Raw genomic sequence first — 12,188 nt, 5'->3', positions numbered from 1 at the left:
CCTCTCAAGCTCTGTCAGATTCAATGGGGAGCATATCTGCATAGCTCTTTTCTGGTCTCTCCAGAGATGTTTGATGGGGTTCAAGTCCGGGCCACTCAAGGACATTCAGAGACTTATCACGAAGCCACTCCTACATTGTCTTGTCTGTGTTCTTTGTGTCGTTGTCCTTTTGGGAGGTGAACCTTCACCCCAGTCTGAGGTCCTGAGAGCTCTGGACCCAGTTTTCATCAAGGATATCTGCACTTTGCTCTGTTCATCTTTCCCTTGATCCTGACTAGTCTCAGTCCCTGCTGCTGAAAAACATCCCTACAGCCTGATGCTGCCACCACCATGTTTCACCATAGTGATGGTGCCAGATTTCCTCCAGATGTGATACGTGGAATTCAGGCCAAGTAGTTAAATCTGGATTTCATCCTTTATGTGCCTTTTGGCAAACTCCAAGTGGGCTGTCATGTGACTTAAATAGAGGTTGACCGATTAATCGTAATGGCCGATTTCAAGTTTTCATAACAATCGGAAATCGGCATTTCTGGACACAGATTGTGGCATATATATATATATATATATATTTATTTACCTTTTATTTAACTAGACAAGTCAGTTTAAGAACAAATTATTATTCTCAATGACTGCCTAGGAACGGTGGGTTAACTGCCTTGTTCAGTGGCAGAATGACAGATTTTTACCTTGTCAGCTCGGGTTTTCAATCTTGCAATCTTCCAGGTTACTAATCACCTACATTGCACTCCACGATTAGCCTGCGTGGCGGGTACGTTGCTAGTTAGCATTAAACGTATCCTATAAAAAACAAGTTCATCTAGCGTGTCCTGCATTGCATATAATCGTTGCGGTGCGCAGTCGCGAAAAAGCCCTTTGCTTGCGCAAATGTGTACCTAACCATAAACATCTGTGCCTTTCTTTAAAATCAATACAAAATTATATATTTTTAAAGCTGCGTATTTAGTTAATATTGCCTGCTAAAATGAATCTTTAAAATAGGGAAATTGTGTTACTTTTCTTGCGTTCCATTCAAGCAGTCAGGGTATATGCAGCAGTTTGTGCCGCCTGGCTCATTGCAAACTGTGTGAAGACCATTTCTTCCTAACAAAGACAGTATTTATTTGCCAGAACTGTACATAATTATGACATAACATTGAAGGTTGTACAGTGGAACAACAATATATAGACTTAGGGATGCCACCCGTTAGATAAGATACGGAACGGTTCCGTATTTCACTGAAGAAGAAACGTTTTGTTTTCGAAATAACAGTTTCCGGATTTGACTATATTAATGACCTAAGGCTCGTATTTCTGTGTGTTATGTTAAAATTAAGTCTATGCTTTGATACAGCAGTCTGACTGAGCGGCGGTAGGGAGCAGCAGGCTCGTAAGCATTCATTCAAACAGCACTTTCGTGCATTTGCCAGCAGCTGTTTATGACTTCAAGCCTATCAACTCCCGAGATTAGGCTGGTGTAACCGATGTGAAATGGCTCACTAGATAGCGGGGTGCGCGCTAATAGCGTTTCAATCGGTGACGTCCCTCGCTCTGAGACCTTGAAGTAGCTGTTCCCCTTGCTCTGCAAGAGCCGCGGCTTTTGTTTCGAGGAGAGGGACGGAAGCTATACGGTTACACTGGCATTACTAAAATGCATATATAAGAACATCCAATAGTCAAAGGTATATGAAATACAAATGGTATAGAGAAAAATAATCCCATAATTCCTACAACCTAAAACTTCTTACCTGGGAGACTCATGTTAAAAGGAACCACCAGCTTTCATATGTTATCATGTTCTGAGCAAGGAACTTAAACATTAGCTTTTTTACATGGCACATATTTCACTTTTACTTTCTTCTGCAACACTGTGTTTTTGCACTATTTAACCAAATTGAACATGTTTCATTAATTATTTGGGGCTAGATTGATTTTATTGATGTATTATATTAAGTTAAAATAAGTGGTAATTCAGTATTATTGTAATCATTATTACAAATAAAACATTTTTTTTAAATAATTTAAAATTGGCCGATTAATTCGGTATCGGCTATTTTGGTCCTCCAATAATCGGTATCGGCGTTGAAAAATCATTATCGGTCGACCTCTAGCCTTAAACTGAATAGTGGCTTCCATCTGTCCACATAAAAGGCTTGATTGGCGGAGTGCTGCAGAGATGGGAGAACCTTCCAGAAGGACGACCATCTCCACAGATGAACTGGAGCACTGTCAGAGTGACCATCATGTTCTTGGTCACCTCCCTGACCAAGGCCCTTCCCCCCCAATTGCTCAGTTTGGCTGGGCAGCCAGCTCTAGGAAGAGCCTTGTCGGTTCCAAACTTCTTCCTTTTAAGAATGATGGAAGCCATTGTTATTAGGGACCTTCAATGCTGCAGATTTTGCTCTGACATGCACTGTCAACTGTGGGACCTTACATAGACAGGTGTGTGCCAGTCAAATCGTGTCCAATGAATTGACCAATCAAGTTGTAGAAACATCAAGGATGATCAATGGAAACAGGATGCACCTGAGCTCAATTTCAAGTCTCATAGCAAAGGGTCTGAATACTTATGTAAATAAGGTAGCGTTTTTTTATTTGTAATAAATTAGCAAACATTTCTAAAACCTGTTTTTGTTTTGTCATTATGTGGTATTGTGTGTAGATTTATTAAATAAAACATTTTCCTCGTCAATTTTAGAACACGGAACCCAAACCAGTTGCGCACGTGCAACATCGTGCAAAATGTATTCTGTCCCTCCCACACCAAATGCGATCACAACACCCAGGTTAAAATATCAAAACAAACTCAGAACCAATTATATTAATTTGGGGACAGGTCGAAAAGAATTAAACATTTATGGCAATTTAGCTAGCTTGCACTTGCTAGCTAATTTGTCCTATTTAGCTAGCTTGCTGTTCCTAGCTAATTTGTCCTGGGATAAACATTGAGTTGTTATTTTACCTGAAATGCATAAGGTCCTCTACTCAGACAATTAATCCACACATAAACCGGTCAACCGGATCGTTTATAGTCATCTCTCCACCTTCCAGGCCTTTTCTTCTCTGGACTTTATATTGTGATTGGTAACTTTAATAAATTAGGTGCATTAACGCCACTGACCTCATTAGTCTTTCAGTCACCCACGTGGGTATAACCAATGAGGAGATAGCACATGGGTACCTGCTTCTATAAACCAATGAGGAGATGGGAGAGGCAGAACTTGCAGTGCGATCTGCATCACAAATAGAACTGACCTATATTTTAGCCCTTGGCAACGCAGATGCTCATTGGCGCGCACGAGCAGTGTGGGTGCAATAATTGAATAATATAGATTTCTACATTTATTTTGCAATGCTCATGCATGGTGTAGTCGGGGTATAAGGTTGTAACGTAACAAAATGTGGAAATAGTCAAGGGACCTGAATACTTTAAGAAGGCACTGAATACCTTGATTTTTACAAATGTTTTCCAAAATAAACAATTGAAAGGTCAAATACACCAGATGTTAAACAGCCAGCAACAATCTAATGAATTCAGGGCTTGTGAACTTATACCTAGGCTGAATATAAGCCTTCCACAAACTTAAGACCCACTAATAATTTATTTTGCAATAATCACTTATCTGGCATTCAAGTCTATGAGAATATGATTAAAAAAACAACAAATCTAACTAGAACCCTACATAATGCACATTCACTAATAATGACAAACTTTTTGTAGTGAGTATTGGCTTACAGAAAATTAACACAGGTCTCATCAACAATCAAGCTTACGTGCTAGTGATTAGCCAGCTAATCTTTAGCCAACTTGGATCTATTTGCTAGCTAACAGTATCGAACCCTATCTTTAGGGATGGATAATGGGAGCACTGGATAGTGAGTAACCCCATTACATTCATGGCTCATCCATTTGAACACAATGTGAAGATAGAAGCCTGCATCTCCTATGAATAGGGTCACAGTTCAGTCAGTCAACTAATCAAGATCCTTGGAGTCAAGAAAGCTGGGGGGGGGGTTAATGAGTGAGAGTGCAGTGCCCTCTCTCTTCTCCCCAATAAAACGCTGTGTGTAGGAGAGAATAGAAGTGAGGGCCCTAGACTCAAAATAGACAGCCTCTTAGCAAAATATGACCTTTTTCCTCACTGGGTCCTCCTTTCAGGTTGTTAACCAGGGATCATCTCACACACAAACACGAGACAGGACCATCAGTGGACAGAGTCTCTCTCTATTCAGCTCTATGACAATAGAAAGCAGCTGGAAGACCAACCATTCAATCCATTAGTCAACAATCCCGAACACAAAGCAACATACCCAAGCATTAGAGGGGCCTTGTCCCTCAGGTAGCTTCGGCTACACCTCATCAAGTGCAACAAACCACCTCAATGTGAATGGAACCCTTTCTAAATCTGACCGTGTCCATATCAATGGTTTGTCTAGCTTGAGTGTAAATGAGTAGAGAACTTCCATTGGCATCATTGCTTTTTGTATTAACCTGTTACTCATGGGGTATTGATGTCATGGTTCTTAAATCATTCTTTATCAGACGACTGATTTGTCATCCACTCATTTTAGTGTACTGTACTACTAAGCACCGTATTACTAAGCACCGCTAGGCGACCGTATTACTAAGCACCGCTAGGCGACCGTATTACTAAGCACCGCTAGGCGACCGTATTACTAAGCACCGCTAGGCGACCGTATTACTAAGCACCGCTAGGCGACCGTACTACTAAGCACCGCTAGGCTACCGTATTACTAAGCACCGCTAGGCTACCACGGAAAACTCAGGCAACGAGTACCACAACTACAAGGGCTTTATCTCAATAGTACCGATTGCAGTTTACGATGAAAGTACTGCTTCATCATGATCGACATGGGTGTATATGGTTAGGAGGGAGACGTGGGAATCTTCACGCGAAGCAAGGTCGGCTCCCAACTCATTGCAGCTACCAAGGCCGGAGTGCATACCGGGGGCCCAAACACAGAGTACATATGTCTAAGTGTGGGAAGAGGCATTCCCACAGAGTAAACCTGATGTGACCATATCCATGTAGATATGCTAAATGCATATGACTAATTATATATGGTGTGAAAATTATACCAATATAGAACTTGTAATTATATGCCTCATAAAAGTGATCTGGCATCCCAATAAGAGGATTTGGGCCTGTCCAAAGCATAGGCCACACAGTTGTTACAGTACACAATAGTATTGAACGGGAACATGAAGGCTAACGGAAACGCTTATTTTATTCAAAAAGGTTCTGCTGGCCTTGATGTGCGCAATAACCTAAAGGACTACTTCCTCATACCAGCTGGTTGAGTGTATTTCCAAGATGCTGCCATCACATGTAGCACACTACAATAAATGTTCAAAATGTTGGTGTGGTACGGAAAACATGGGAGCACATATGTTCTCTTCCTCTGGGTGATGTCTGTCAGGTCATGTTGTGAGCGACACACTTAGCTTCGCCGTTCGGATTTTGGCCTTTATCTTATTCACACATTACTAGTCACAATAAAGAGTACAATAATGAAAGTCACTTCATCCTCGTGTCATTTAAGTTTATCATATTCTTAAGGCTAGACCCATAAGACATTTACATGGCCATGTGCAACCTTGTTATATGTAGTGACCTTTCAACATTTTAATGAGAACTTTCCTACTATGGTAAATAGGTGAGAATGACTGTCCAGCAGTATACAATAAGGACAGACCCGCAAGACATTAACCTCATCTACTTCACATAGCTCATGTGCAAAGCAGTACAAGTTTACTGAGTGACTAATTAAGAAAACAATTGTTTTCTGTCACAAGTGCCAATAACCAGACAAAGAAAGACAGAGCAAAAGGTCTGACATTTCTTTTTTTCTCCCCCAGGTGACGATCACAAGAGGACATAATGTCAGTGTCCTAAGGATCCTCCGCTGTCATCCTCATCCAGCCACTGGAGATGGGTGGAGTTTGATGGAGTGCCAGGGAAGAGAGCAAGGGTGCACCTGGGCGGAGCATTAGGCGTTAGTGAGAGGGTCCGGGGACATGATGAATCAATGGGCGATGAATCACCTGTAGATGGGCCCTAGTCCTGTCTACAATGCAATCCCTCTCCCAACACCTATAAGCAGCAATCTCCATTGGCCCATTTTTGAGTTAAAATGCTCACACAAAATAACTGATTTCATAAACATCTCAATCTAACTAGCACACACAGTGTCTGTTTTCAGATGTTTGAACTGGCCCTGCTAATCATTATGATAACAAAAACAGGCACAGGATATCTCCAACTTACAATTTATCCCATCCAGAAACGAGATGATTTCACAAGTTCTAAATAGGTCTGCTAAACATACGATCAAAACATACTCTGTTCAAAAGTACTCAGCTGCATGACAAGAGTACATACCATATCTGGCATATTGGCATAAGTCTGACGATGATGTTTCACGTAAACACGAAGCCACACTCCTTGTCTCCTTCACCTTTTTCTAATTGCGAACATACCGGTCCCGAATTATACTCCATTTTTCGTTGATATCACTATCCGTGTTCCAATTTGTGATATCTCCCTCCAGTGGTTATCTTTTACGTTCTTGTCCAAAAACAACTGCACTGAAGGATTGTAGAGGTTATCGTATCATCTCACCTTGCAGATGCTCCTTAAAACTGGACAGGCATAATTGCATGTAGCAAATGTTGAAATAAAAGCACAAAAAAAGGATGCTTACAAGTAGAACAATAAGTAGAATAGCAGTTGCAGCGAAGTAGCAGCACTTCCATCTCTTCTATGTTTATATCTGAAGGGATGTGATTTAGATACAGGGCGGGACTTCCATTGCAAACCTCACTCAATACTGCCCCTCAAGTCTTTGCAAGGAATGATATGGCGCTTCTCAATTTCTAGTTAGCAAAAAACTGTGTCAAATGTCGTAGCGTATTACAAGGAGCTGCCGCTTTTGTGACAAAAACGAAATTACAGCACTGCGCTTCGCTCCGTTGCTTCTGTCTCTGTAGTGTGGATTTACCTTAAATCTCTTGGTCAACCCTACATGGATGATGTCATACCCCACTGAGTGGCAGTGAGAGGGTCGTCATTAGTTACTACTGCCAAAGTCATAAACCCAGCCCACTTGGGTTGACTTTAAACCTAACCTCAACCACACAGCTTACTTTATGCCTAACCTTAAATTAAGACCAAGCTGTTTTTAGGTATTTCTACAATACAGCCAATTTTGACTTTGTGGCTGTGCTATCTAGTGGAAACCCGGTGAGAGTTGCTACACATTGGCAGGCATAGATTGGGAGTAGCAATGTTGTTGAATGAGTGTTATATTTAGCCTTGTGTGGGCTATATATAGACTACACACAATACCATGCTTCTCTTTTGTTTCAACGTCAGGCTACTCAAAAATATTGTTCCGCATGTACTCAATGCCTAAACTTTGAATATAAGCTAGGCAACATAAACAAACGTCTGACATTTTTGTCTGGTATGACTGATAGCAAAACATAAAAAAGGGCCAATCATGATATCAGTGATCTTCAGGTTGAAAAAAAAATAAAAAAAATAAGAGCTCTAGAAAGAAGCCAGAGTTCCTGATTTGGAAATCCGGGTTGGTTGCAGGCCCCCCAGTGTCCGGTCTGGTGCGTGGAGTCACGAGCGCTGCTGGTCGGCTATTGCCAAAAGCCCTGGTCTGCCCAAGAAAGCCTTTGTAAATTACGATCACCAGAAAGCCCCCCAAAAATGTTGGATGTCCGTTTTCAGATCTAAAATTTGTTTATGATCAAGTTCGATTCCCACAGTGAATTATTTTTAAAAGTTTGTTACAAATCAATATATTTAATGAAATAGTGATCCATTCTGACTACTACATTTGTCATCATACTGGACCACATGTTGACAGACAACCCACAGGCTGGCATGCTATGAGGAGACGCCATTTAACTCTCAGGCAGGATGAAAACGACTACATCGACCATGATCCTTTGCAAGTTACGGCCACTTTCACCATAATCCTTAGCAATTTTTGGGTGCCATTCAGCAATATGGCTCACTTCAAATACTTCCGTATTCATTCCCGCCTGGAGATTTCCATAGGAATACGTGGATGATGTCAGCGTTATCCCTATCTACTGGTTTTACGGTGCTTTCAAGACAATTGGGAACTCTGGAAAAAAAACAAGGTTAAATCATGAGATCTGATATTTTCAAGCCGGACTATCGGAGCTCTAGAAAGATGCCCTAGTTTCCGACTTGGAATTTCGAGATGGATGACTGCATAAAATGATTTTTCAGTCGTAGATCGTTATATATATATATATATATATATATATATATTATTTTTTTTAAAGAGTTCCCAGTTGTCTTATATACTCACAGAAGCCTAAGATTTCCGAGTTCCCAGTTGTTTTGAACGCTGCATTAATGTCTATAGTTTTTCCCAGTCGGAGCTAGTTTTTTTCCCCGAGTTCCCAGTTGTCTTGAACGCGGCATAACCTACTGTCTCTAGCCTAGAAATCAGTTATTCCTGGACCATGACCAAGCACGTCGGAATGGAATCGCGTTCTTAATCAAACGCCTAGTAATGGAATGCAACTTCCGCAGTGCTCCAATTCGGTTTTCACTGTGACTGGGCGTCACCCGCGTCTGTGTGGTCTACAAACTACAGACGCAGGGCTGCTGTGGAGCCCTCATTGACTGGCCATAACATTTAAAAAAAATGTCAACAGTTTAACACTTGAATTTCTTGACAATGAAAATGTGCTTCCATGGTTTAGTTTACATATCGGCATTAAATTATCCTCCCCTGTCCGTGAAGTTTAGGCGGCGAGCCGGGATTTAGCCCACGAACTAAATATAGCCTATATTTGAGAAAATAGTAGTAAACAAATTATATAGCAATATGTTGAGTCAATGATCACGGACACATCAGCTTGTTTGGCAAAACGTTAGGCTTCACTTCCCAATGTTGTGCTTGCCAACGAGACAGCCTGATGCAGGCGTGAATGTCGTAAAAACACAAAATGTAAAGGTGCGCCGCAGTGGTTGGCGGTGTGAACGAGCTCGAACAGTTGTAGCACATTTTGGTCCCCTGTATGGGTTCCCCGGTCAATGCACAAACGTTGAGCGACACATTTCAAGAATCATACATTTGTGTAAGAGGTGAAAAATGTGCACGGAATACTTACAATAAGCAGAGCTCTACCCTAATTATCAAGAGGGCGAGGTGGTCTACTGGAAACAATGTATTATTACTCAGTAGCTTCTGAGCGTTCCAAGCGTTGAAGTCCAGATGGTGTTTCCTCAACGAATGTCTCAATAGTTTCGACAACAGAAATGTATGTTATTCCAGACACTGCAATTTTAAGTGAAATTTATCAAAGCATTCGTTCAGTGTTGTATGCGAGGTTAGCTCACGGCGAACAATGTGCTTCGAATAGGGATAGGAGACTGTTAGAGTCCACGCCCAGCCCTGTATGAACCGCCCCGGCGAGAACAGTTCAGTTGCTGTTTTGACCATCGTTAGTTAGCACATTGGGCGGTTTCCGTATAACTGCAAAATATAAAGGGGCAGTGTGGGCATACAGAATTACAACTACAAATTCCGTAGTAGCCAATCTTAACGTGATTTATGCATTTCACATTTTCGAACCATAGCCCAGTCAGATAATGTAAACCTGGGAGCTTTAGTATTACATGTTTAATATTAATATGTGGCTGAATATGTAGACTAGAATGTGTGGTAACTTATCATCGTAGTGTTGTTATCGATCATGCAATAAAAAAAACAACACTTAGACTACATATCCCAAGGGGCAAAGCCCCCTTTTATAACCGTATCCAGGAAGTAATTTCCCGTTGTCAAGCAAACTTGTGCGTGTCTTTGCAAATGCTCTCTGAAGAATGTGCACTTCACACGTTTACGAATGTAGCCAGCTATCTAAGGTAAGATAAAATACGACATTGGGTATTGATGGATAACCAAAATGAAAAGTTATTTGTGATTCCATTTGGACTTTTAAATTAATTTGTTATCTGCAGCCAATCAACACATTTGTATGATATTGAGATGTTAGCCAGCTTCTTTTCATACTCAAACCAGCAGAGCCAACCCTAAGTGTGAGGTATCAGCTAGCTGACTAACAAGGCTAACTAACCAAATAGCCAGATAAGCGAGTTCTTCTGACAATTTACCTCAGATAGAATGTCTTGTTTAGGAATTTATGCAACAAGTATGTAGAAGTGGCGCTAGCTAGCAATGTCAAGTTTTATATGCTTTGTTTTTAGTATCTTAGATATTCTTAAATGGTTTCAATTGCAGTTACAGTAGCCACATCACACTCATTTACACATACCAGCCATCTCACACACATAAATATGTTGACGCTTTCACTAACATATTATTATTATTCACCTTTATTTAGTTGCTTCCAGGAGTCCGTGAGTGATGATTTGTTCCCATGACTCTGTACCTTTGGCGCGGCCAGGCACAGAGAAGGTACTGGTGACTTAGCTGAGTGGGTCTGGTCAGATGAACCCAACCCCTGCTGCTTACAAGGACTCTGACATGCTGGTGGAGCTCTACCTCTCTACAGAATAGCTGGTGAGGCTCTTATTGGGAAGGGATGTGTGGCCCTTTATGGGATATGGAAGCATGCTTCTTGACTACATTTAGGGCATTAAAACAATTATATAATTGTAGTTTGCACAAAACCTATACATTCCTATATTCGTATGCTTTTAAAGGACAAGCATGTGACTCCACAAATTAGCTAATGTTCTTAAACCATTAACATGCTCCATGACCTTGATTGCTGAGTGGACATATGGGGGGGATATTCATAAGTGTCACAAGCATCAGAGGTTGATTGATGAATGGCACACTGGACGCTCAGGATGTAGGCCTAAGCACAGCATTAGAGAACACAAATGACACACACCCTCTGTATATGTACGTAGAAGTCTTCATATTTAATACCCTGATATCAACATTAAGGCTAACATCAATAAGATAACATTTCTTTGTAATCTCTCCTTGCAGTGTCTGTTTTTTAAAAATGTTTATCAAAATGACAAAACAAACTCATTGCCCTTTCCGTCAGTGTCCCTGTTGACATTATTTGGTGGGCTAGTTTATAAATGAGGCTGTGGTGTGGTTGCCTGGTGCGAAATGCTATTAGCCTCTTCAGTGAAATTGGTCTCTGGAAAGGAGGAGACAGCTGGGTGCAACTAGTGAAATCTGGCCATTAAAGCTTTTGGGGAGATTTGGATTTATCTGATATCTGTGCTTCCTTGTGAATATGTTTAGCCAAAAGGCATGTAGTGCAAACACTCACATCTATAATCATCTGTGGTGTGCAGTCAAAAATTAGATTTTCTTCTATCTATTTGGTCATTCCATGGTCACGTCACCATGCGGCAAATTAGTTAATAGAACAATAAGAAATAGTTCCAAACCTCTCTGCCTATACAAGCTAGTTTTCTGTTTTTCCCTCCCCACTCAGACACTCTTAGCAGAATTCTTGCTTGAGAAAATTGAAAACAATCACGGTAAGTTACTTAGTTGTTACCCACCAATTATTTGGTATTGAGATATAACCATCTGCATTGGACCTTTAACCTAGAACCTGACTGCCTCCTCCAGTAACAGACAGACAGACAATAGTCACAGTCACTTGGATCTCTTTATTACTTTTTCATGAGTCAAATTTTGAACGTTTTCATTGCCCGTTTGACGCCAAAAGCAAGAGTAATTACCGTAAAGTGCTTTTTTAACGAAGTAGCCAGTTGAGGACTTGTGAGGCGTCTGTTTCTCAAACTAGACACTCCAATGTACTTGTCCTCTTGCTCAGTTGTGCACCAGGGCCTCCCAGTCCTCTTTCTATTCTGGTTAGGGCCAGTTTGCGCTGTTCCGTGAAGGGAGTAGTGCACAGCGTTGTACGAGATCTTCAGTTTCTTGGCAATTTCTCGCATGGAATAGCCTTAATTTCTCAGAACAAAAATAGACTGAGGAGTTTCAGAAGAAAGTGCTTTGTTTCTAGCCATTTTGAGCCTGTATTCAAACCCACAAATGCTGATGCTCCAAATACTCAACTAGTCTAAAGAAGGACGGTTTTATTGATCCTTTAATTAGAACAACAGTTTTCAGCTGTGCTAACATGATTGCAAAATGGTCTTCTAATGATCAATGAG

The 12,188-nt window shown here is 41.0% G+C and overlaps 1 protein-coding gene across 1 annotated transcript in view; it reads right to left on the bottom strand.

Annotated features, from left to right (window-relative positions):
* The window catches only part of LOC135524285 (GTPase HRas-like), a 46,836-nt gene extending 37,313 nt beyond the window's left edge, over positions 1-9,523 (bottom strand). The window contains exon 1 of the mRNA XM_064951701.1: positions 9,185-9,523. The gene's annotated coding sequence lies outside the window, so the exon portion shown is untranslated. The remainder of the gene's footprint in view (positions 1-9,184) is intronic.
* Between the last annotated feature and the right edge of the window lie 2,665 nt (positions 9,524-12,188).

The sequence above is a fragment of the Oncorhynchus masou genome, chromosome 31 (assembly GCF_036934945.1).
Source record: "Oncorhynchus masou masou isolate Uvic2021 chromosome 31, UVic_Omas_1.1, whole genome shotgun sequence".
NCBI classification, from domain to species: domain Eukaryota; kingdom Metazoa; phylum Chordata; class Actinopteri; order Salmoniformes; family Salmonidae; genus Oncorhynchus; species Oncorhynchus masou.
Note: the sequence above shows the minus strand (reverse complement) of the source record. Positions and strands in the feature narration are given on the sequence as shown.